The sequence below is a fragment of the Coenobita brevimanus genome, chromosome 34 (assembly GCF_032717465.1).
Source record: "Coenobita brevimanus isolate Jiangsu-jjx chromosome 34, ASM3271746v2, whole genome shotgun sequence".
Classification (NCBI taxonomy): domain Eukaryota; kingdom Metazoa; phylum Arthropoda; class Malacostraca; order Decapoda; family Coenobitidae; genus Coenobita; species Coenobita brevimanus.
In genome coordinates this window covers 5,821,094-5,846,626 of record NC_136987.1, presented here as the reverse complement: position 1 = coordinate 5,846,626, position 25,533 = coordinate 5,821,094, and positions in this window count along the sequence as shown.

Genomic DNA, 25,533 nt, shown 5'->3' with positions numbered 1-25,533 from the left:
TTTGGGTCCATACTGGTCCATTTGGGTCCGTTTGGGTCCACTCAGGTCCATTTGGGTTAAGTTAGGCCCAGTTAGGGCCATTCGGATTCAGTAAGGGCCATCCAGGCCTAGGAAGGCCATTCAGGTCCAGTTGGGTCCACTCAGGTCCAGTTGGGTCCATTTAGGTCAGCTTAAATTCATTCTGACCATTAAACCATATTCACACCCAAGAAAATTATCTAAAAACTATTATGAGACATTTTTGTGTCTGTCGGTCAATAAAGATCGATTTAGGCTCTTTCTAGAAGGGCGAACCGGTATGCATAAGTCTGCCCTGTCGGTGCAATGGGTTTTTCAGATATGACATTTCAGGTCTCTCGGTGCTGTGTGGCGAGAGCAGAGACTAGTGGGTGCAATGGACTAGGATGGTGGAGATTAGTGAGCCATGAGAGAAAACCTGTACAGTACCCTGTGAATATGGGCCCTGTTCGTGAGCTGGTTGTTAAGTTAGTCGATTTTATGCTCATTCACCATATCAGTGAAGAAACTGGTTGGGTGGGTGGAAAGGTGTGGGTGGGATGGGTTGCGTGGGTGGAGAGGTGTGGGTGGGATGGGTTGGGTGGGTGGAGAGGTGTGGGTGGGATGGGTTGGGTGAGTGCATAGGTGTGGGTGAGACTGATTGGGTGGGTGGAGAGGTGTGGGATCAGGTGAATGCGTATCGTTTGAGCAAATAATTAAAAAGGCTTGCACAAAAACTCAGGCCCATCGATGCAAAAGTTCTAATATCTATGTTTTAATTCTTGTCAGGATGGGGTGGGATAGGTGGAGACAAGTGGGTGGGATGGGCTGAGAAATGGGTTGGGTGGGAGGAGAGGAGTGGGCGGGATGGACTGGGATAATTGTGGGTCACAGTGGGGTGGCGAAAGTATGTGCTATGGAGATGGGTGTGGTAGGTTGACCGATTAAGTGCAAGTCAAAACTAAATATCTTAAAGAAAATGGTAGAAAAAATAAGTAAGAAAATATAACTACATAATGTTAGTAAATTTGTAAAGCAAAAATAAAGGAGGCGATGTTAAGGAAGAAAGAAAGGGGGTAAAGGGGAAACAAGAGGCAGTAGTAAATAAATAGGTAAACAGATACGTCTTCTTGCTAAAGGGATTAAAGTAAAAATAAAGGAAGGGATGTTAGGATGAAGGAGGAAAGAAAGGAGGCTAACGGGACACCAGAGGCGGGGCGGGAATGAAGATGAAGAGCAGCGCGGGGAGACGCAGGGTACATGCTGGAAGGGGACGAGGAGGCGGGGAGAGCAGGGAAGGTAGGCAGGGAGAGAGCAGACAAGATACGCAGGGAGAGAGCAGGTAGGGAGAGGAAAATAGGACGAGAACAAAGAGGGAAAGAGCAAGTAGGGAGAGGAAGATAGGACGAGAGCAAAGAGGGAGAGAGCAGATAGGGGGACAGCAGACATGTAGAAGAGAGGCATATTTAGACCAGTTGTGGAGAGAGCAGACAGGGAGAAAGAAGACAGGGAGAGCAGACAGGGAGAGAGAAGACGGGGAGAGGGCAGGCTGGGAGAGAGCAGACGGGGGAGACCAGAAGAGGGAGAGCAGACAGAGCAGGAGAAGGGAGAGAGTAGACAGGGAGAGCGCAGACAGGGAGAGAGCAGACAAGAAGAGCGCAGATATAGAGAAAGCAAATATGGAGAGAGCAGACGGGGAGAGAGCAGACAGAGAGAAAGCAGATAAACTAGGCAGAAAGAATGCAGACAGGGGGAGGGCAGGCAAGCTAGGCAGGAAAAGAGAGCACACAAGGAGAAAGCATGTTAGGCAGGAAAAGAGCAGGCAAAGAGGTGGGAAACACTTAGAGAGCAGGTTAAGGTAGGCAGGAAAAGAGATTATGTAGGGGGAGAGTAGGCAATATAAGCAGGGAGAGAGGGGCAAGGTAGATAGGGAGAGAGCAGGTAAAAGCAGACAGGGAGAGAGCAGAGGGAGAGAGCAGGCAAGGTAGGTAGAAAGAGAGCAGGCAGGAGACAGGGAGACGACAGACAAGGAGACGGCAGACAGGGAGACGGCAGACAGGGAGACAGCAGATAGAGAGACAAATAGAGAGAGAGCAGACAGGGAGACGGCAGACAGGGAGACGGTGGACAGGAACACAAGAGACGGGGAGACGGCAGACAGGGAGACGGCAGGCAGGGAGACAGCAGATAGAGAGACAAATAGGGAGAGAGCAGATAGGGAGACGGCAGACAGGGAGACGGTGGACAGGAACACAAGAGACGGGGAGACGGCAGACAGGGAGACAGCAGGCAAGGTAGAGAGCAGGAAAGACAGCATGCAAGACAGACGAGAAAACTGAAGGCATTCGGGAAGGGAGAGAGAGAGAGAGAGAGAGGAGAGAGAGAGAGAGGAAGCAAAGCAGGAAGTGTGCAGACAAAAGCAGGAAGAGGACAAGCCACACAAGCATAATGGATCGTAAAGGGAGGGTCTGAAATAAGCACAGTATAAGGCGAAAAGTGCAGAGCAGGAGACAGACTGGGAAAGACTGACTGACTGACTGACTGACCTGACTGACTGACTGACTGACTGACTGACTTCACTGACTGACTGACTGACCGACTGACTGTCTGACTGACTGACTGACTGACTGATCTCACTGACTGACTGTCTGACTGACTGACTGACTGACTGACTGTCTGACTGACTGATCTCACTGACTGCCTGACTGACTGTCTGACTGACTGACTGACTGACTGATCTCACTGACTGCCTGACTGCCTGACTGACTGACTCACTCACTCACTCACCCACTCACTGACTGACTGACTGACTGATCTCACTGACTGACTGACTGACTGTCTGACTGATCTCACTGACTGCCTGACTGACTGACTGACTGTTTGACTGATCTCACTGACTGACTGACTGACTGACTGACTGATCTCACTGACTGACTGACTGACTGACTGACTGATCTCACTGACTGACTGACTGACTGACTGACTAATCTCACTGACTGGCTGACCTTACTGACTGACTGACTGGCTGACTGATCTCAATGACTGACTGACTGACTGACTGACTGACTGACTGATCTCACTGACTGACTGACTGACTGACTGACTGACTGATCTCACTGACTGACTGTCTGACTGATCTCACTGACTGACTGACTGACTGACTGACTAATCTCACTGACTGGCTGACCTTACTGACTGACTGACTGGCTGACTTACTGATCTCACTGACTGGCTGACTGACTGACCTCACTGACTGACTGACTGACTGACCTCACTGGTTGACTGGCTGACTGACTGACTTACCTCACTGTCTGACTGAGTGACCTCACTGACTGACTGGCTGACTGACTGATTGACCTCACTAAGTGGCTTACTGACTGACTGAATGACTGTCTGACAGACAGACAGACAGACAGACAGACAGACTTACAAAGACAAACTTAAAGGTAGACAGAGACAGAGACAGACAGACACACATGGAGATAGACAGACACAAAGACAGACACACACTCAGATATAGACACACACACACACACACACACACACACACACACACACACACACACAGGCAGATACAGACAGACAGACAGAGACAGACAAAGACAGACAGACAGACAAAGACAGATGGACACAGATAGAACACTCTGGATGAATGTGGTAGAGAAAGAGAGCACTAGGGATGCTTGAGAGAGAAAGAGAGAGAGAGAGAGAGAGGGAAATAGTAAAGTCACCCCTTCAACCCGAGGCCTTTCTTTTATTCTTCCTATCTGCAGACGATTTCATTCAGCTTAGGAGGGATTTCTCGAGAGGAAGAAATAAGATCACACACACACACACACACACACACACACACACACACACACACACACACGGACAGACAGAGACATACAGGAGAGGGAAGCCTTCATGTGGTGGCATACATATAGTAGGATGGTGGAGCTGCCTAGTTATACAGAAGTCCTTAAATAATAATAATAATAAATAATAATAATGATGATAATAATGATGATGTAAAGTGAGCATAGTAGTCGTGGCAGTGCAGTGAAGTTACTCCTACCCTGCAGCCCACCATCCTCCTTTCGGGGACTAGGGAGGGAGCTTAAGGACTTCTGTATAACTGGGCAACTTCACCAAACTGTTATATTTATGCCACCACATGAAGGCGTCCCTCTCCTGTATGTTTATCTGTCTGTCTCCGTCCGGCCGGCAGTCCTTGGTGTGGTGTGGTGTGGTGTGGTGTGGTGTGGTGTGGTGTCTTACTTGCTTCGCTGACCCCTCTCCAGAAGTTTGTTGCGCTCTCTCCTATTAGCTTTTACACCATTTGAGTTAATTTGAGTGAATATTCCGTCTGCAAATAATACATCTTTGTCTACAAGTGTTTTAGACTTATTATTCCAGTGTCAAGTGTAAAAATCCAGCGTATATGCTGGGGTTTTGCTGTGTGAATTGTGAAAAGCTTTATCCTGTCGTGCGTCTGTTTACGTTTGGCGTCAAATAGGGTGTCTTTGGTACTGGAAAATGATAAGTATTACTCTGTGTTTAGAGCTACGACTGGGTGAGTGTTAAGTGTATGTTGTTTCACCAGCAGGAACAGTTTAATCTTGTATAAGCGCTCGGAACTGAGTGGAACTTTGTTGGGCTTTGACTTTTGTTCAAGCGGATATTGTTGGCCGAGTGGAATTTTGCAGTGTTCTGGCTTGTTTTGGTTCGAGCCGAGCTTTAGTTTGGAGTGATATTGCGTTTCAATGTATTGTTGTGTGTTATACTGTAGTGTGGGAACGATTTTTGTGATCTGAGTTGAGCTCTTTGTGGCAGTTCTTTGTGACAGTGGTTGGCGCCTTGGTGTTCGTGTATGTAAACTACTTCAGTCTGGTACAGTAAGCTTGGTGTATTTGGTGTTAAATATTCCCCTGTGCACAGTGTTGTAAGTGCGACAGTACTGTTCCCTTGGTTTTGTTCACTGTTGTCACTAATGAAAACAGTTTATATCCCTTGTATACCATCATTTAGTGAGTAGAGTTTTGTTTCTTTTGATTGTACTTTCCCACAACTAGCCTCCCTTTGTTTGGGCTACTTGGTTAACAATCTTTTTTGTCTTTCTCTCACGTCATGGTAAGTTAGAACACTTAGCAGGTAGACTCTCCTCTTGCTTCACTTGAAAAGACAGTTTGCATCTCAAAATTTAAATCAACTTTGCTTCAAGTTAACTCCCTGTTTATTTGTTTTGAAAAGTCCGCCATACGTGTATTTATTTTTGTATACAGAACACTTTTCTTTCTTGCTTACAGGTAAATTTATTTTTTCTTTCTGTTTATAGGCATTGTTTCATCTGGTGTATTATTATTTCCATCCCCGTCCATTCCAGGAATCAATATTTTATAGTACCATCACTCCAGGTAACAACACATTTTTCACTTGACAGCACCCAGTTAACTTAGCATTCTTTGGAACAGCAGCAATAAAAATGCCCCGGAACGTTACGTGCACAGCCTGCTCCGGTAGCTGAACTGGATCTTTTTTCACTGACCGCTCTTTTGTTTGCAAGATACGCAAATTCCTCCATGATCTTGAGGAAAAGCTGTCCGAAGCTACTAACAAAATTAATATCCTGACTTGCAGAATTGACACATTGGAAGAGTTTGTTGCAAGCAACGTTGGGAGCACCATGGAGGGGAGCAACATCCCTCGTGCAAGGACTGGTGTTGTTCAAGGTAACACTGCCATTCCCCCCCTTTCCTGCAGCTGAAACTAACGAACCCCCATTTGAGCGGGATAATTTCCAGGTAGTGCGAAATGGTGTGAGGTTGGCAAGGATGCAACGCATTTTACCAGCCACCAATTACAATAAATTTCAGATACTGGCTTATCCTGATGAAGATACTCATCAGGCTCGCTTGGTGGGAGACTCAATCACGCATGGACAGCTAATGGAGTTCTATGGCAAAGCACCAACTAAAAGAAAGCGATATTGCATTCCAGGTTCCGGACTTGATGTAACTAAGGCCGTGGACACTGTTTTGGAAGGTATAGCTAGTGAAAGTCTGATTATCATACACGCAGGAACCAACGATGTAATGTGAACCCTATCTGAAGAGCTCCCGAATAAGTTCAAGTTGATGCTCTGGCATTACAGGGAAAAAACTAATAATATTCTCATTTCAGGTGTTCTCCCCAGGATTGGAACAAGCGATGTCTTTTATAGCAATGCTTTTAGCTATGATCGTATTAAGTTGTTTTGCTTACAGGAGGGTATTGAGTTCGTAAACACCTGGAATGACATTTACATGCATTGGTCTCTGTTCACACATGATGGTCTGCACTTAAATGCGGTTGGCTCTGCTCGTCTTGGTCGTTTATTGGATGATGCAGTGTGTTTCTTCTGGCAAAAAGCACTCATTATACGAGGCCTATAGGCAAGCCAGTGTAGACGTCATGAGTCATGAACAGACAAATGGAGGCAAGGATATTACGGCTTTTTCAAGGATATTAGGGCTTTTCTTGTTTGTAAAATAAATTTTCTGATTTAAAGGCTCATGTTCTTGTTGAAAACTACGATGTAACAAGTGTAACAGAATCATGGCTCAACACGGAACAACAAGATTTTTTTTAGCTGAGTACAACATACCAGGTCACAATATTTTCGGTAGTGAGAGAAATAATAGAGTGGGGGCGGTGTACTATTATATATTAAAGTAGGACTTCATCCAGTTGTAATTCCTAACCTCTCTATTGATAATGTTGACAGTATTTATCTCCACCTTAGGAATACATCCTGTAGCAAAACAGAACTTGGATTAATATATCATCCACAAGCACAGTCCAATAACACAGTGAAAAAAACAAATTGCCGAATATGTAACATCCATAATACTGTAATCTTTGGTGATTTTAATTTACCTGTTGCCAAATGGGGAGAGACTCTGTTGTCACATACAGGGTTGGACCTGTACACTGACTTGCATGAAAGTTCATTGCATCAGTTCGTAGACTGCCCAACGTGAGGAGTTAGCATATTAGATCTGGTTTGGGCCACATTGGAAAACTTGGTAAATAATGTTATGGTAGGGGAAGAGTTTAGTACCAGTGACCATCGCATGGTCACATTCAACATCAGCCTCAGTAACGACAGCGTCAGGGCTAGCTATGAGAAATTGTCTGACTACAAGAGAGCTGACTAAAAATTACAGGAAATAATTGGTTCTGGTGACTGGAGCCCATTGTTCAAACAGTAGATATTAATGAAGCATGGAAATTATTCACCACTATTCTCAGTAAAGCAGTAAGATTATTTATTCCAATGCGAAACTGGCGGCCTGCTATAAATAATAAACCCAAATGGTGGAATGCGGAAATTAAGCGTTGCCTGTCGGTTAAAAACCTTGCACACAAAAACTATATTACCACTATTTATCTATCCATTTATCTATTGCCAGACGCCTTAATTCCATGAGGGGTGGCCACAAACAAATCGCCTCAATGTCGCCCTGTCCCCCGCCATTTCACTCCCCTGCTCCCAGCTCACACCCCCCTCTCTCATATACCTCTCCACTCCATCCCTCCTTATCATCCTTGGCCTCACCCTCCCTCTCCCCCCTCCACCTCACTCACATACACTCTCCTCGTCAGTCTTTCACCCTCCATCCTCTCCACATGGCCAAACCACCTTAGTGTGTTCCTCCTAACGCTTCCTATCACATCCACATCCACACCACAACGCTCCTTTATATCCTCATTTGTCAGTCTGTCTCTCCATGTGACTCCAGTCCTCTTAAATAATTCATTTCCACTGCTCTCACTCTTGACTTGTGTCCTTCCAACAACGTCCAAGCTTCACTTCCATTCGTTAGAGTTGGTATCACAATACTGTCATGTAGTAACTTTTTCACTTCCATGCTCACTTCCCTGTTTCTTATCACTGCTTTCAAGGAACCAGCAATTTTTTTTTTCCTTGTTGTACACTCTCAAGCACTTCACCCTCTAACCTTCCATCCTTACAATAACACGAGAACAAGAAAAGAACGAGAATACGAGAACAAGAACGAGAGAGAATGAGAACGAAATCGAGAGCGAGAGAACGAGCGAGAGAAAACGAGAACGAGCGAGAGAAAACGAGAACGAGCGAGAGAAAACGAGAACGAGAACGAGAGAGAATGAGAACGAAAACGAGAGCGAGAGAACGAGCGAGAGAAAACGAGAACGAGAACGAAAGAGCGAGAACGAGAAAGAGAATGAGAACGAGAACAAGAACGAGAGAGAACGAGAGGAGAACGAGTGAAAGCAAAGAACGAGAAAACGAGAACGAGAACGAGAGAATGAGAACGAAAACAAGAACGAGAGCGAACGAGAGAAAGCGAGAACGAGAAACAAAAAGAACGAGAACGAGCGAGAACTAGAACAATGAGAGAAAACGAGAACAAAAGAGGAGGAGGACAAGAGAGAATGAGAACGAAAACGAGAGCGAGAGAACGAGAGCGAGAAAAGAACGAGAACGAACGAGAACGAGAGAAAACGAGAACAAATACAAGAATGAGAGAGAAGGAGAACGAAGAAGAGAACGAGAACGAGAGAATGAGAACGAGAACAAGATCGAGAGAGAGAGAGAGAACGAGAACAAGATCGAGAGAGAGAGAGAGAGAGAACGAGAACAAGAACGAGAGAGACCGAGAAAGCGAGAATGAAAACGAGAACAAGAACGAACAAGAACGAGAACTAACGAAAACGAGAACAGGAACGAGAGAGAAAGAACGAGAACAAAAAACGAGAATGTGTATGAGAACGAGAACAAGAACGAGAGAGAACGAGGACGAGAAAGAAAAGGAAAGAGAACGAGAACGACAGAACAAGAACGAGAGCACGAGTGAGAACGAGAACGAGAAGGAGAGAACAAAAAAGAACGATAACGAGGACGAGAGAACGAGAACGAGAACGAGAACGAAAACGAACGAAAGCGAGAACTAGAACAAGGAGAGAAAACGAGAACAAAAGAGGAGGAGGACGAGAGAATGAGAACAAAAACGAGAACGAAAGAACGAGAGCGAGAGAGAGAGAGAAAAAAACGAGAAGGAACGAGAACGAGAGTAAACGAGAACGAGAACAAGAAAGAGAGAAAATGAGAACTAGAGAAAACGAGAACGAATACAAGAATGAGAGAGAACGAGAACGAGGGGGAACGAGAACGAGAACGAGAACAAGAACAAGATCGAGAGAGAGAGAGAGAGAGAGAACGAGAGCAATAACGAGAGAAAGCGAGAGCGAAAACGAGGACAGGAACGAACGAGAACGAGAACGAATGAAAACGAGAACAAGAACGAGAGAGAAAGGGAACGAGAGAACGAGAACGAGTGAACGAGAACGAGAGAGAACGAGAACGAGAACGCAAACGAAAGTGAGAGGGCGAGAGCAAGTGAAAACGAGAACGAGAGAGAACATGAACGAGAGAAAACGAGAACGAGAACGAAAATGAACGAGAACGAGAGCGAGAGAGAAGAAGAACGAGAACGGAAAAACGAGAACGTGTATGAGAACGAGAACAAGAACGAGAGAGAAGGAAAAGGAGAGAGAACGAGAACGAGAGAACAAGTGCGAGAGAGAACGAGAGAACAAGAGCGAGAGCACGAGAGAGAACGAGAACGAGAACATGAGAGAACAAGAAAAGAGAGCGAGAACGAGAAAGAGAACAAGAACAAGAAAAGAGAGCGAGAACGAGAAAGAGAACAAGAACGAGAGAACAAGAAAGATCGAGAACGAGAACGAGAAGCGACAGAAACAGAGAACAGAGAGAGAGAGAGAGAGAGAGAGAGGCCAGGTTGTCCAAGATGAGAAAGAACATCTGGCGTGCACGAGGACATTTGCAATAACCCAAGAGCCGCTGGGAAGGAAGGGTCGTGTGTGCTACAATAAGGTACTGGTGGTGAGGCGTTTGCATAGGGAGGTTATTGGACTACTGGGGAGCTGAGTCGAAGCTTTGATGGGTCGAAGCCTGGGTGTTGTGAGGCAGGGTAGTGGATTGAGTCATTGGCTGGATTTTTTGGTCGTGTGTTGCTTTGTATGCCATGGTTCTGTTGTACTATGAATGAACGCGTACGTACACACACACACACACACACACACACACACACACACACACACACACACACACACACACACACACACACACACACACACACACACACACACACACACACACACACACACACACACACACACACACACACACACACACACACACACACACACACACACACACACACACACACACACACACACACACACACACACACACACACACACACACATACACATACACATACACATACACATACACATACACATACACATACACATACACATACACATACACATACACATACACATACACATACACATACACATACACATACACATACACATACACATACACATACACATACACATACACATACACATACACATACACACACACACACACACGGACGGGGTACTGGAATGCTTGTAAGGTGAGAGTGAAATAGGGTGAGCGCGATGTAGAATGTGGCTCACGCAGGGTGAGGTTGAGGCGAGGTTTGGGAAAGACCAGAGTTAGACTGAAGTTGGATGAGGGTGAAGCAGGGTGAGAATGGGGCACGGTAAGGGTGAGGCAGGGAGAGCGTGAGTCAGGGTGAGGATGTAGCAGGGCAAGAGTGAGATAGGGTTAGTTAGAAGCCGGGGTATATGTAAGGGTGATGATAGGTAAGAGTGAGCAAGGGTGAGGGTGTGTTGGGGTGAGACTGCGGCAATGTAAAGGTAGCGAAGGGTGAGGGTGATGCAGGATGAGGGTGAGGGAGCGATGAGATGAGTCATAGTGATAGGTGAGGTGAGGAAGGGTGAGATTAGGAGCAGGATGAGAGTGAAACAAGACAATATTAAGGAAGAGAGTGAGTTAGAGAAAGGGTGAGATGGGGATATTGAGAGGCAGGGTGAGAGTGAGAACAGGCTGTGTGAGGCAGGGTTAGGGTCCGGTAGGGAATGTTAGGCAGGATAAGACTGAAGGAAGGTGAATGTGAGGATGAAAGCGAGGTTGGAATGAGGGTGAAAGTAAAGGTAAATTTGGGTGGTGTGAGAATGGGTTAGGGTGAGGATGGGTGAGAGCTAGGAAGGGTGACAGCAAGTTAGGGTGAAGGTGTGAAAGAGTGAGAGTGAGTTAGGGTGAAGATATGAGCGAGTTAAGGTGAGAGCAAGTTAAGGTATAAAGTGGATGTGGATTGTGGGTTAGGAGGGATGAGGTTGAGTTAGGGTGAAGTTATTAGGGTGAGGGTGAGGCAGACTGAGAGGCAGTGGGAAAGGAGACCTGGCAAAGAGGATAAGTAGGAATGACTTAAGAACGTGACATTGGTAAGACAGAACAGTGGACAAGGCAGGGTGAGAGTTTGGCAGGGTGTGGGTTAGGCAGGGTGAGAGTTTGGCAGGGTGTGGGTTAGGCAGGATGAGGCAAGCTGAAGATGAGAAAGATCATGAGCGGTGCAAGGTGAGGGTTGGGTAGAGTGAGGATGAATGAGGCAGAGAGTGAGAGTGAAATGGTAAGGCAACATGAGGGTAAGGCAGGGGATGGGTGAGGATGGGGAAGAATGAAGCAGCTGCGGGGTGAGGTAGGGTAAGGTAAGGCGCGGGGTAGGTGAAGCAGAGGCAGGGTGAGAAGGGGGAAGGGTTAAAATGGGAGCAGGGTAAGACAGGGGTAGGGTGAGATAGGGTTAGGGTGAGGCAGGGATAAGATGAGGATGGGGCAGAGTGAGACAGGGGCAGGCTGAGGCACGGGTAGGGTCAGACAGGGCCAGGGCAAGGCAGGGACAGAGTGAAGCAGAGGCAGAATGAGGCAGTATGAGGGTGAGACAGGGCCAGGATGAAGATGTGTGTGGGTAAGGAAGGGCCGAGGAGGGTAACTTGGATGTGAGGCAGTATGAGTGCGAGGCGGCATGAGGGTGAGGCAGTATGATGGTGAGGCAGTATGAGGGCGAGGCGGTATGAGGGTGAAGCAGGGCGACGGAGATGACGCCTGAAGGTGAGGCAGTACAGAGTGAGGAAGGGACAGGGTGAAACAGGGACCAGGTGAGGCAGAGGCAGGGTGAGGCAAGGTAGACATGAGAGGCCACACATATATAATGCAAGGGTGAGGCAGGGTAGAGCACGTCTGTCTGTGGTGCGGTGTGGACGGTGGTCGGCGCTGGTCCTCTCATTATTGATGGGCCAGGTATTACGTCTCTCTCTCTCTCTCTCTCTCTCTCTCTCTCCAGGTATTACGTCTCTCTCTCTCTCTCTCTCTCTCTCTCTCTCTCTCTCTCTCTCTCTCTCTCTCTCTCTCTCTCTCTCTCTCTCTCTCTCTCTCTCTCTCTCTCTCTCTCTCTCTCTCTCTCTCTCTCTCTCTCTCTCTCTCTCTCATGGAAGTCATTGTGCTCCCATCACCCATGCATTTCATCATCATCAGTATCATCCTAACCCTTTTCCTTTCACTTCTAAATAGCGGTAGGCAGGATTCAGTAAACAGAAGATAAGGAAAACAAAAACACGATTACTATACCCCCTTCCACTCCAACTTAGCCCAATATTGCCGTCTCTGCAACTCGAATGCAAAGTTGTAGCAATAGATTAACACTAGAATGTGAGGCTAGACACGAAGAAGCACAGCGGAAATCGTGTAGAACCTTAGCACTGACTTTCTCTGCCACTGAGCTGTATGAAATAAAAAGCTGGGCCAAGTTAGAGTAAAAAGGGTATAGCATCAGAGAGACCAGGTAAAACAGGCCACACTTTTGACTACCTGATAAGACTTTCGAAACACCTGGCTTAACCTAGTTAGTGAAACAGTCCACAATAAAAGTATAAACAATGCCAGGTTTCAGCCTAGGATGACATCAGTGTCTGGCGGAGGTCTGGAAGTTAGTATTAGTTAATAGTCTTGACGTACTCACATGCTTTATGGGGGTACTTGTTGTTGTTGGTGGTGGTGGTGGTGGTGGTGGTGATGTGATGGTGATGGGTGGTGGTGCTGGTTTTGGTTGCTGTTGTTGTTGTTGTTGTTGTTACCCCAGATTCATCCGGACGTGAATCCCGTGAAACGCAGATTGAAGTTGCTTTTCTCCATTAGTCTACCATCCTCTTTTCTGGGGACAGAGAGAATTGAGGGTCGTTTTTATAGCTGCATAGTCATATTGATGCATCCGCGTGAAGGCGTCCTTCTCCAGCAGTAATGTCACTGAATGGGGTTATCATATTAGCTGAAGTGGCCAGGTATATAATTGTGATGCATGTAGGTAGAAAAGTGTTCTTAATTTACCATAGGTGTGTTTCCTATTATCGGTGCAGGTTTGTGATAAGGAGAGGAAATGGAGAGGACAGGTGTGGTGTGGGGGTAGGTGTGTGGTGTGGAGGGTAGGTGTGTGATATGGAGGGCAGGTGTGTGGTATGGAAGGCAGGTGTTTGATGTGAGGGCAAGTGTGTGGTTTGGAGAGCAGGTGTGAAGTGGTGTGGGTCATGTGTGTGGTGTGGAGGGCAACTGAGAGGTGTGCGGATGAGGCACTTGTGGACAGTTGTGTGAGAAGCAGGTGTGGGTGGTTTAGGCAGAATAATCCTTCATAGTTTATTAATCATCACTTTGTGGAGTAGGTGTACAGTCAGATGTGGGTGCAGATATTTAGTCAAGTGTGTGAGGACAGGTGTGGGGTAAGGCAGAATTCTGCCTCTCAGTACACTAATCGACTTACACAGATGCACATGTGAGGCGAGGTTTGTCTCTAGGAATGTGAGGATAGGTGTGGGGTGAGGTAGGTATTTTTTATGTGTGTGTGGATAGGTGTGGGACGAGGTCGATGTTTTTTAGATTTGTGTGGGTAGGTATGGGATGAGGTAGGTGGGGTTTCAAGTGTGTGGACAGGTGTGGTATGAGGCAGGTATGGTTTTACGTGAAAGGAGATAGATGTGAGATGAAAAAGATGTGATTTTAAGGGTATGTGGGACTGGGTGTGGGGTGAGTTAGGCATAAGAATAATGGTGTAGTAAGGTGTGAGGGTACAGGTGTGGGCAGAAGTACATGAATCCCCGCAGTTCAGGTGTGTGCGGGCAGGTGTGTGGTGAGGCAGGTGTAGGTACAGGTGTAGAGCGTGAGGTGAGGTCGAACCTTACCACATAGTGTACCGATCGTCGTGCTGTGGTGTGAGGTAGGTGTGGAGGACAAGTGTACGAGTATGGGAGTTGTAAGGCTTAGGACACAAGTGTGGAGGGTAGGAGTGTGAAGAGATATGAGGATAAAAACGCAGGTGTGGAGAGCATGTGTGTGTGGACAGGTAGGAAGTTTAAAGAGCAGGTCTGGGAGGTAGGTGCTTGAAAAGGTGTAAGGTAGAGTGCAGGTGTGGATAGTAAGTGTATGAGGAGGTGTGGGGTTTACAAAACAAGAGCGAAAGTCAGGTGTATGAATGTGTGTGAGAATGAGGACGCAGGTGTGGAAAGTAGATGTTTTGGTGGTGTATGAGGCTCAGAACAGGTGTGTAGGGCAGGTGTGTGCGGAAGTATGAGGCACAGAACACAGATGTAGAAGGCAGATGTGTGAAAAGATGTGAAGCTTATAATGCAGGTGTGGATGGCAAGTGTGACCTAGACCGCATTTGTAGAGGGCAGGTGTGTGGAGTGGTAAGGGGCTTAGAATATAGATGTGGAGGGCAGATGTGTTGTCAGATATGAAACTTAAAACGCAGCTGTGGAAGGTCATGTGTGGGGGGAACGTAGATGTGGAGGGCAGGTGTATGAGCAGGTATGGGGCTTAGAGCGCATGTATGGAAGGCAGATGTGTAGGGAGTTGTGAGACATAGAACACAGGTGTAAAGGATAAGTACGTGGCCAGGTATAAGGCTTTGAACGCAGGTGTGTAGGGTATGTGTGACGTCAGGTATGGAGCTTTGATTGCAGGTGTGGAAGGCAGATGTATGGGGAGATGTGAGGTTTAGGACGCAGGTGTGGAGGGTAGATATATGGGGAGATGTGACGTATAGGTCGCAGGTGTGGAGGGTAGATGTATGGACTGGTATAAGACTTGGAACCCAGGTGTTGTGCAGCTGTATGGTGAGATGTGAAGATCAGAACGGAAACGTAAAGGGATGGCAATTTATATATGAGGCGTGAGGTGTTGAGGGCAGGTGTGTGGAGTGGGAGGGAAAGGTAGACCCATCACCACAGTGCAGCAATCGTTGTTATGGCACGAGGCAGGTCTGGGTAGCAGGTGTGTGGTAGGGCAAAGAGCTTGGAACGAAGGTGTGGAGAGCAAGTGTGGAGGGCAGGTGTGGAAGGCTGGATGCAGGCGTGGGAACAGGCAAAACTATCCCCCACAGTGCAGAGATCGCCGTGTTGGGGTGAGGGAACATACAGACGCGCGTGTAAAGTTAACAAGCATACCCTAGTGACTAAAGCCTTTCCTCCCCTAAGCCTCGCCACAGTGCTCCCTCATGTCTGTTCTTTCATCCACGTATACTTTGTTTTCCTTTTCTAAATTGTACCTCAAACTATTACTTTTAACACACCCTCATTTTTTTTTTTCATTTTTAATTTTTTCGTCACCCCGTATGCTTTACATTTTCCTTCATGTAGATATCAGAAGAACTTTTACGGAAAGTACAGTATATCGTTTTAATTTTCAGGCTGTTAATTTTATATATGAAAACTTGTATTTCATTAATGTTGTGTGCGTGTGTGCGTGTGTGCGTGTGTGGGGGTGTGATTGTGATTGTGATTGTGACTGTGGCTGTGGCTGTGGCTGTGACGGTGACGGTTACGGTGAGGGTGACGGTGAGAGATTTTCACATTTTCACCGTCCTGCATCACAGTATTATGTTAAAGTGATGGAGGTGATGTGGGAGTGTTGGGGTCGAGAGAGAGAGAGAGAGAGAGAGAGAATTATCCCCAGACTGCACCACTCTGTTATGCAGGTCATGTGTCTTGACGCTATTCATAATCTGCTTCCCTTGAGCGACAAACAAATAAAGTATCTCTTCCTTTAGGTAGGATAAATGTGAATATAAGCAATGATTCTCTATGCAGGGTGGTCTGGATATTTCACCTCGCTAGTGTGTTGCTTGGACGGCTAGGTTAAGCCTCCTGATGTGGGTGTGAAAGTAAGACTGGTTTATCTTGTCTTTTCTTGTGTGTCGGAGTCCAGGCATAGGCTTGAGACTCACTTCTCTATGGCCCAGCAGTCCTGTCACCATTTCTACACTAACTATACCCAGGGATATCCACCGTCCATATTGAATACACGGTAGGGTTGTCTCATTCAGGTTTGGTGTAAGGGTTTTAGTGGGGACACATGTATGACATCATGTCGGTGGCCCTGTGAAGGATTGGTAAAATCAACAGTACAATTAAACTTTTAAAATCAACAAACTCCTTTTTTTCACCAGCCTTGAATTGGAACCGTATTTTCACATATATAAGACAGGTAGGCATAGATAAATAAACTAATACATACATAAATACATATATACACACATACCATAGATATATAGATACACAGACAGACAGATAGATAGGTATAAAATCTCTCTTAACTACATGGGTTCTTGGAAGTAAAAAAATAATGCACAGGGGACACTATAATCGTTTTACTCTAACTTGGCCTACAACTGCCATCTCTCCATCTCGAATTTTAATTTGTAACAACAGATTACCACTTTAATGTAACAGTCACGAAGAAGTGCCATGACAAGGAGGTAGAGTCGCAGTATCGTCTTTTCCTGCCGCTATGGGATGTGAAATAACCAACAAAAGGACGAATATCTGGGTCAGGTTAAGGTGAAAGGGCTATAGGTACGTTGACGGAGCCCTCCAATGAACACACGAGAAATCAAGCCAAGTGAATGGTAGTGGGGCGCAATGTATGGACAGTCCTGTGTATTTCGGCTTGTGTGTGTGTGTGTGTGTGTGTGTGTGTGTGTGTGTGTGTGTGTGTGTGTGTGTGTGTGTGTGTGTGTGTGTGTGTGTGTGTGTGTGTGTGTGTGTGTGTGTGTGTGTGTGTGTGTGTGTGTGTGTGTGTGTGTGTGTGTGTGTGTGTGTGTGTGTATTAACCTCTTTCGATACATTGCTGTCTTTTATACTTCTTTTTCGTTCTTTTTCTTTCTATGCTGCCAATAGACGATTTCTTCAACTTAGGAAAAACATGTCGAAGTGAAAGGGTCAGTGAAAGGCATAGCTGGCTTCTTAAGTAAATATACTGTATAAAGACAAATAAAAATAACTGAGGTGGTAAAAATAAAGTAAGAAGCCTCCATTTCATGCAGTTACGTTTATTTATTTATCTATCTATTTATTTCGTATTTCTTTTTACTTTCCTCAAAATATTTCATTCGGGATTACGACAAACCACGCCTGATGAGGGGATTAATGAACGATAAATTCATCTCATACAAATAAATCTCTCCAGAGCTGAACTGAGTCATCTGATGCTATACCCTGTTCACTTTAACTTGACCCAGAATTTTAATATCTCCGTCATGCATGCCAAGACGTAGCGAGAGGTTAACCCTGAGTTATAGCGCTAATCACGAAGAAACGCTGTGAAAAGGATGTAGACCTTTAGCATTGTATCTTTTTTGCCATTGAACTAGGTGAAATTAGCTAATGAATAACAAAATTCTTGGCCAAGTTAATATGAATGAACTTTAGTAATAATTTAATGTCATAGGAGTGAAGTGCTTAATTACTCACGTGCAGTTAACGGGTATGCAGAATGTCCAATTTCTATTTAACTAACTAACTACAGGCAAATAGGTTCAAATACAGCCCTAGATGAGTTAAGAGTCACTATTTCTCTTCCAGACAGTGAACAGAGAGCGAGTGAAGCAGTTCTGAACCCACGGCCTCGAAGCATGTGTGAGCTGGAGAGGGCGGGACTTTTGAAAGTGAGTTGGCATTGCTATTTTTTGACCGTGAGTGTGCAATGCTGTTATTTATTTTTTTTTTTTTGCGTCAGTGTACATTGTTGTTGTTGTTTTTTACCAGGAGTGTGCATTGTTGCCTTTTGACGGTGAGTGTGCATTGTTGTTTGTTTACCGTGAATGTGCATTTTTGTTTGACCGTGAATGTGCATTGTTGTTTATTTTTTCCGTGAGTGTGCATTGCTGTTTTTTGACCTTGAGTGTGCATTGTTCTTTGTTTTTCCGTGAGTGTGCAGTGCTGTTTTTTTTTACTGTGAGTGGGCATTTCTTTTTCTTCATTTATATTCCAAATCTTCTTCCTTTATGATACGTGTAGGACAGATTATCTAGAATTAATAATTACTTGGTTCTCCACCCTCAGTGAGCTATATTAAGGCAAGTCATTGAGGAAAGTATGTAAAACTGATGAGAGAGAGAGAGAGAGAGAGAGAGAGGGATAGATAGATAGACAGATACACATAGATGCACAGATAGATAGATAGATAGATACACGGATGGATTCAGTGAGAGAGAGAGAGAGAATGGATGAATAGATGGAAAGATACACAGATTCACAGATAGATAGGCAGATACGCAGATATACACATAGATAGATAGGTAGATAGACAGACAGATACATATAGAAAGACAGCTACAGATGAACAGACAAATACAGACAGACAGACAGATAGATACAGTGATAGATAAATGGGAGAGAGTGAGTTAGCGAGGGTGAATAAGTGAGTGAGTGGAATCCTGGACTAAGGCCCCATCAACAATAGGCCAGTTTACATTTCCGCTCACCTGTCCACCTCTCATTTAACGAAAGCGAAAAATAGAGAGACTGACGAGGAGAGTGTGAGTTAGGTGGAGGGGGGGAGAGGGAAGGGGGAGGCCAAGGATGAGATGGAGGGAAGGAGTGGAGAGGTATATGAGAGAGGGAGCCGTGTGAGCTGGGAGCAGGGCAATGAGATGGTGGGGGACAGGGCGACATGGAGGTGATTTGTTTGTAGCCACGCTTTACGGAATTAAGGCATCTGGCAATAAATAGATAGACAGAAAAAATAAATTCCCTAGTCTGTTATCAATGACCTCCAATTTCTCAACGTCTCAGACATCCGTTGATTTTATTATTGTTTACACCAGACGATTTCATTCAGCCTGGAAAATCCCCCGTGTACTGAGGGAAAAACCATCATTTACCGAAGGGGGTTAATGATGGCTACATTTAACTCAGTCATTTCAGAAATATATATCATATGCTGAAGAAAATCGTTTGAAGTTAACAAGAGAGAGAGAGAGAGAGAGAGAGAGAGAGACTTAGATTGATGTGGATAAGTTTATTTTTTATTAAGAGACAAATTTATTACAAAAGCTTCTTGAACGACTGGGGTTTCAGAAATAATCTCCACGTACGATGGCGTCTACTCTAGTTTAATATATTCATATTGTCCTTCATACAATTTGGACCACATGTACTGCGGGAGGTAAGTTTTGAGCATAACCTTAATGGCCTGACGTACCCAAGCGCCCTACATTCAGCGTAGTGTGTGTGTGTGTGTGTGTGTGTGTGTGTGTGTGTGTGTGTGTGTGTTGGTAGTAGCGTGGTTTCGTACTCACCAAACACACACACACACACACACACACACACACACACACACACACACACACACACACACACACACACACACACACACACACACACACATAAGGGCGCATCCACGCGTGTCCTCGAACATGTGTTGACAACACCACTGGCAACATGTGTGGATACATGTATGCAACAGGAATTGGACAGATGTATACACACATTTTTCAGTGCAGCTTCGAATTTACCGACAGCAGAAATGATGCAAAGTGTGTATCCATACCAGGCAGCTGAGACTTCATCATGATGCTTCCAACATGATCTAGACGATGCTGTTCCAAGTATGTTTGCAGCTTGTTCGTTAGTGTGTTGGTTACATGTTGCCGGCACTTCTTCCGGCACACCTGTGGACGCTCCCTAACAGTGGTGATGGAACTTACATGGCGCCTTATTCACCTTCATTTAGGTGGTTCGGGCCCCGTGAGTGGCAGTGTCTCGTTAACTTCTTATTTGATGTGAAGGTTTTTAGTGTATTTTGCCTCCAGGGTCACATGGATGCGATTTTGCCGTACCCATCCCTCTCAGAATTAACGCGTGTGGCTGTGGAGAGGTAAAGGTGTCTGTCTCTACCAAACTGTTTTTTAACCTCCGCCTACGCCGTAGAAAAAGGTTATATATTCACACCTGCTTATTTTTTCACTAGGTAACTCAGAAGGTATTGGTGGGTTTCTATAATATTTTTGGATATACAGTATGAATCTTAGGCCAAGGAAGAGTTGATTACCTTTTAGTGGAGGTCACAATTCGAGTCTTGGTTTAGGAATGTGTTTTTTGCTTGATTGTCCACGATATATATTATAAAGAAGTTGATGGATTTCAATGAAATTTTTGGATATGTGGGTCATGGCCAATGAAGAGATTATTACATTTTGGTGGTCATCAGAGGTGTTTGTCTGGTGTAGGAATTGGTGGAGGTTTGCGCTCTCCGAGTGTTGTCTATTTTTTTTTTTTTTTAATCCGACTTTGGGTATAGGCTTAACAGTCCGTTCCTCAAAGCCGAGCAGTCCTCCTACATACCGCACACCTCCACATGTCGCCACTTCCGCACTAACATCCACCCTTCATTTTGAATACATGAAAAGTCTGTCTCCATGCACGACTAGTGTATTTGTAGTAGGGGGGGGGGGGGGTTTAAATGTCGATGGGTGTTATGTGGATCAGCAAAGCCAGTTTTAACGAAATTCAAATACCTGGGAATCGAACTCTTGTTCATTAGGGCATCAGCCCAGTTCTTTACCGACATCGAGCACCACCTCCGACAGTGCACTAGTATGGAACTATTATATATGGACCTAAAGTTACTGGTGACCTTAGGGACGAATGAGAGAGAGAGAGAGAGAGAGAGAGAGAGAGAGAGAGCGTTTTCACCCATAAGGTCATCAGTAAATACAGTTTCATTAGCCATGTTGACACAGCATTTACTCTTCAAAATTAGGCCAAGGAAGAAGTTTAAGGCTTGGCAATATTTTAACGAGATATCCTCCACAGGGAATGAATGAAAGGTGTGAAGGGATGAAGAATGAAAGCCGCCTGAATGTCGTCAACAGACCATCTCGTACTTCACTGCTGATGGCTGGTGATCGGCATATAACTCTTCTGCAGGACTGTTATCGATGGTGCAGGGCGTTGGTTGATGACGTGCGTGTGTGTGTGTGTGTGTGTGTGTGTGTGTGTGTGTGTGTGTGTGTGTGTGTGTGTGTGTGTGTGTGTGTGTAAAGCTTCATACAAATAATAACGGAGAAAACATGAGGAAACATACGAAGTCAGATCTGTCACATCATTACTTTTCACTCAGTTCATTTCACACTTACATAATATCGCTTTCCTGTGGCCTGAGTAAAATAAATAATACGCAGTTTTGATAAAGGGGTTAACGACAAATCAGTTATAATATCAGTACTTGTTTCCGTCTCCCTGAACAGAAAAAGAGTGATATTTTGTATTCCCTCCAATCTTGATGTAATTCCGATGATATTATGCCTGTGATACTGTTTATTTTATTTTATTTAATTGGATGGTTAGTAGGAAGAGAAGATATGTAGTCATTTTGGTACAGTGGGTGATACAGGAAATATTAGTACAGTTTTACAGTAGAGATTTTATGATACTGTTAGTGTTGGGATAAAAGACTATGTTTTTAATCCTGAAATGGTGAAAGAGGAAGGTATGCAGTGGTTTTTCGAAGGCATTTTATCTCTGGGACGCTAAGGATGCGATCTCTGACTACTGGCATTCTCTATAACGTGGCGTGTTAGCTAAATATGATGAGCAGAAGTGTTTCATTCATCATTCATTCATTGCCAGACGCCATGTATCCCAAACGGGGTGGCCAAGGGCTTAGAGTTAATTGTTTTACAGGGAGGGGCACTAATCCTCCACCAACCCCACTTGACACGTAGGGAGAACGTTATGCCAACAGCATCTGGTGTTCCCAGGCGGTCACCCATCCAAGTACTAACCAGACCCAACGTTGCTTAATAATCTATCAAAATATAGTAGCTAGACAACAACACCTTATCAGCTTTAAGAGGAGGTTTGTACAGTAAGTGTTATTCTTTTGCCTTGTATTCAGTCGACATTCTAAAGGTTATGTGTGTGTGTGTGTGTGTGTGTGTATTCTTCTTGTGCTGCATCGTCGTTTCTCTCTTCCCTTCCTTCCTCTCCGTTGTTCCCCTTGCCCTCCCCTCCTTCCACTCAACCCCCAGCCCCTGCCGTACACAATGGACCTTTTCCCCATCCCATTACCTGTCGCTAAATCCGGAGACTTGCCTTAATACGAATAAAAGTTGCTTGCCATAACATTTTGGGTTTAAATTCCATAGCTTCCCTCACCGCCATCGTCCCTCCCTCATCCTCATTCATCTCTCATTCATCCTCATTCTTCCTTCTCCCTCATCCTCCTTCTCCTTCACCCTCACCCTCATCCTCCCCTCCCTCACCCTAACTCTCAATCATCCTTCATCCTCATCCTTCAGTTATGCCACTGAAGAATATTCTTTTCCTCATTGACCTCTCCTCCCTCCAACCCCCCTCTAGCAGCGCACTCTCTCTCTCTCTCTCTCTCTCTCTCTCTCTCTCTCTCTCTCTCTCTCTCTCTAAGAAGCTTTACCATTATAGTCCCTAGATATTATGTTAAAAATAGTGCTTTACATTATATCTCTTGTAAGACCCACTTCCCAGAGATAGGGTGTGCTGAACCGACTCCTTGTTTTCATTAGTCTCTTTCAGTTGCTGACTGCACAGGAGCCTTACTCGTTCCTGTGTGGAGTATAATATTTAACGTACGGAGGGGCTCACCACACACATTTCTAAACGGGGCTTCTCGTCTCTCCTTCTTACCACCTCTTACTCTCTTCAACCTTTCCCTCTTCACCGCAGTGTTGCTTCTCTTTCCCTTTATACTATCGTTAGTTCAATGGTCACTGTCCTAAATTGTCTGACATTATTTTTCCCTATTACGATGTCCAGCTAGGCTTCTAAGGACATCACTCAGCCCTCCTCACTTATCAGCTTAAATTTGAGATGGATGGAATCACAGATGACACTTGCCTCGCTTGTTGAATAGGTCCACACATTGCCCACATTATGAAGCACTGCACAACACATGACACCCAAGACGCAGACACATCAATGGTGTAGGGGACCAGTGGGACTTCACAGAGACAGCTACTTATCTGCCGTCGACGGGTCTGGAGGGCCATGGAAAGCGGGGTTGGTCAACAATAATAACGATAGCAACGGCAACCTTGCTCACTACGCACTCACCCTTTTTCTGTCCAGCTCCCGAATGCAAGAGCCAGTCGGTACCCTGTCTTTCATATACACAATTGTAGCTGGTTTACTTTCCTCCGATGGAATTGTGCCATTCTCATATACTGAATATTTATTCGTCTATCTATCTATCTATTGCCAGACGCCTTAATCCCATAAGGGGTGGCCACAAACAAATCGCCTCCATGTCCCTCTGTCCCCAGCCATTTCACTGCCTTGCTCCCAGCTCACACACGCCCCTCTCCCAAATACCTCTCCACTCCATCCCTCCATCTCATCCTCGGCCTCCCCCTCCCTCTTCCCCACCTCCACCTCACTCACACACACTCTCCTCGTTAGTCTCTTGCATACCATCCTCTCCACATGGCCAAAGTCGTGATCACATGAACTTCGGTGACCCTAAGTTGTAATCGACGAATGAGTATCCTTGGTTACTATTGAAATCAACCCTTCATTCTGACTACACTTCTCCATTAACCGAGCTAAAAAAGAGTTTGGGATCTTTCTCAGTTCAGAATTAAAATGCTACCGTCAACTCCGGAACTGTCATTTTTATTTTTCTCACTGCCTCTGACCTTCAACCTGAGTGTCTTTATATTTTATTTTCCAAACTTCAGATAATATTTTTATGTGAAGGGGAGACTTTTCAAACTGGAAGGGTTACGTACAGCCTTCATTAACCCCGTCATTGATAAGGTGTTTTGCCAGGCTGGATAAAATCGTCTGGTGGGAGAGAAAACTGTGATTATATTCGCTCGTATTCTAGGTGGCTTTTGGGATTTCGTGACACCTCTTCCTAGGCGATTTGTTCCGCACATTACAGCTCCATAGCCTCTTCTATGGTAATGATGCAGACTATGGCGTTATGAATGAGATATAGTTGACAGACAAGGTAATGTTACGGTGCAATTAAGGTGCAGGTAAGGTGAAATATAAATAGAAAATGAAGAGGCGTTAAGAAGCCTCCAATGTCACTTAACACAGACCAGTAACGTCCTCACGCTAAGGGGGTTAAACACAGGGATTCCAGGCATCTCAAAATTAATTGAAATTCCATCACTTGGGCTCTGTCTTGTTGGGGTTCATTCTTGATATCTCCAGACTCTCCGTTTCATTTCGTGCGCTTCGTTTATAAAAGCTCCAGTGTGGTTGTATGCGTCGTCCGTGGTCACCTAATGGCAGCTCTCCACGCTGCTCGATCTCTAGCAGCCTCTCTATTCAGTTTCTTAGCTCTTGTTTTAACTGGGTGGTTAGAAAGAAGAGAAGAAGTTTGGTCAAGGGGAGACAGTGGGCGAAACAGAAAATAGCGTTAGAGTATGTTTTTGTGGTGTAAGTTACTTGTTCTGTTTAGTGTTTAGATTGTGTGTGTGTGTGTGTGTGTGTGTGTGTGTGTGTGTGTGTGTGTGTGTGTGTGTGTGTGTGTGTGTTTTTTCTCTAACTCTGAGGCCAATCTCTGTGACTTCCTTCCTAGTCTTTTCCGGCCTGCCTCTTGCAACTCTGCCCTCAAATTCTCCTCACACCCTCCACATCAACAACTCCTTCACACTAACATGGTCCAGATTTTCGTCCTTTTGCAGCACGGAAGTCAGTGGAAGAAGCGCCAGTACAATGATTTTACATCCGTTCCATAACCCTACTTCATTACCAGCATCATATTCATTTTTCTGGTTATACCTCGACATTGAAGAGGTAGAGATTACAAGCTTAGGCCAAGTTTGAGTAAAAGGAGTATAGCTCTTCATCCTCCAGCCACTCCACATGCCCAAACCGTGGTATTTAACATTCAGCGATTTATTTTATTTTTTTTATTTTTGGCTTAAGAATGGTTATTTCAAATCCCCCCATTTCGAGGAGTCCCTGTTAGGCTGACTTAAAGTGCCTTCTAGCAGTAGTAATAGTGATAGTAGTAGCAGCAGTGGTAATAATAGTAGTAGTGGCGGTAGCAGTGATAATAGTAGTAGTAGTAATAGTAGTAGAAGCAGTAGTAGTAGTAGTAGTAGTTATTGTTTGAATTAAAGTGTAATGTAGTCGTAGTAGTAATAGTAGTAGCAATAGTTGTTGTTATTGTTTCAAGGTCATAGTTTATATTTAGCTCATAATCCATACATTCACAGCTTAAACTATTGTTTTCACACCAAACCACTAAGCCCGTTAAGCTTGGCTCTCCAGTAGTACCTGGCGATGAAAGCG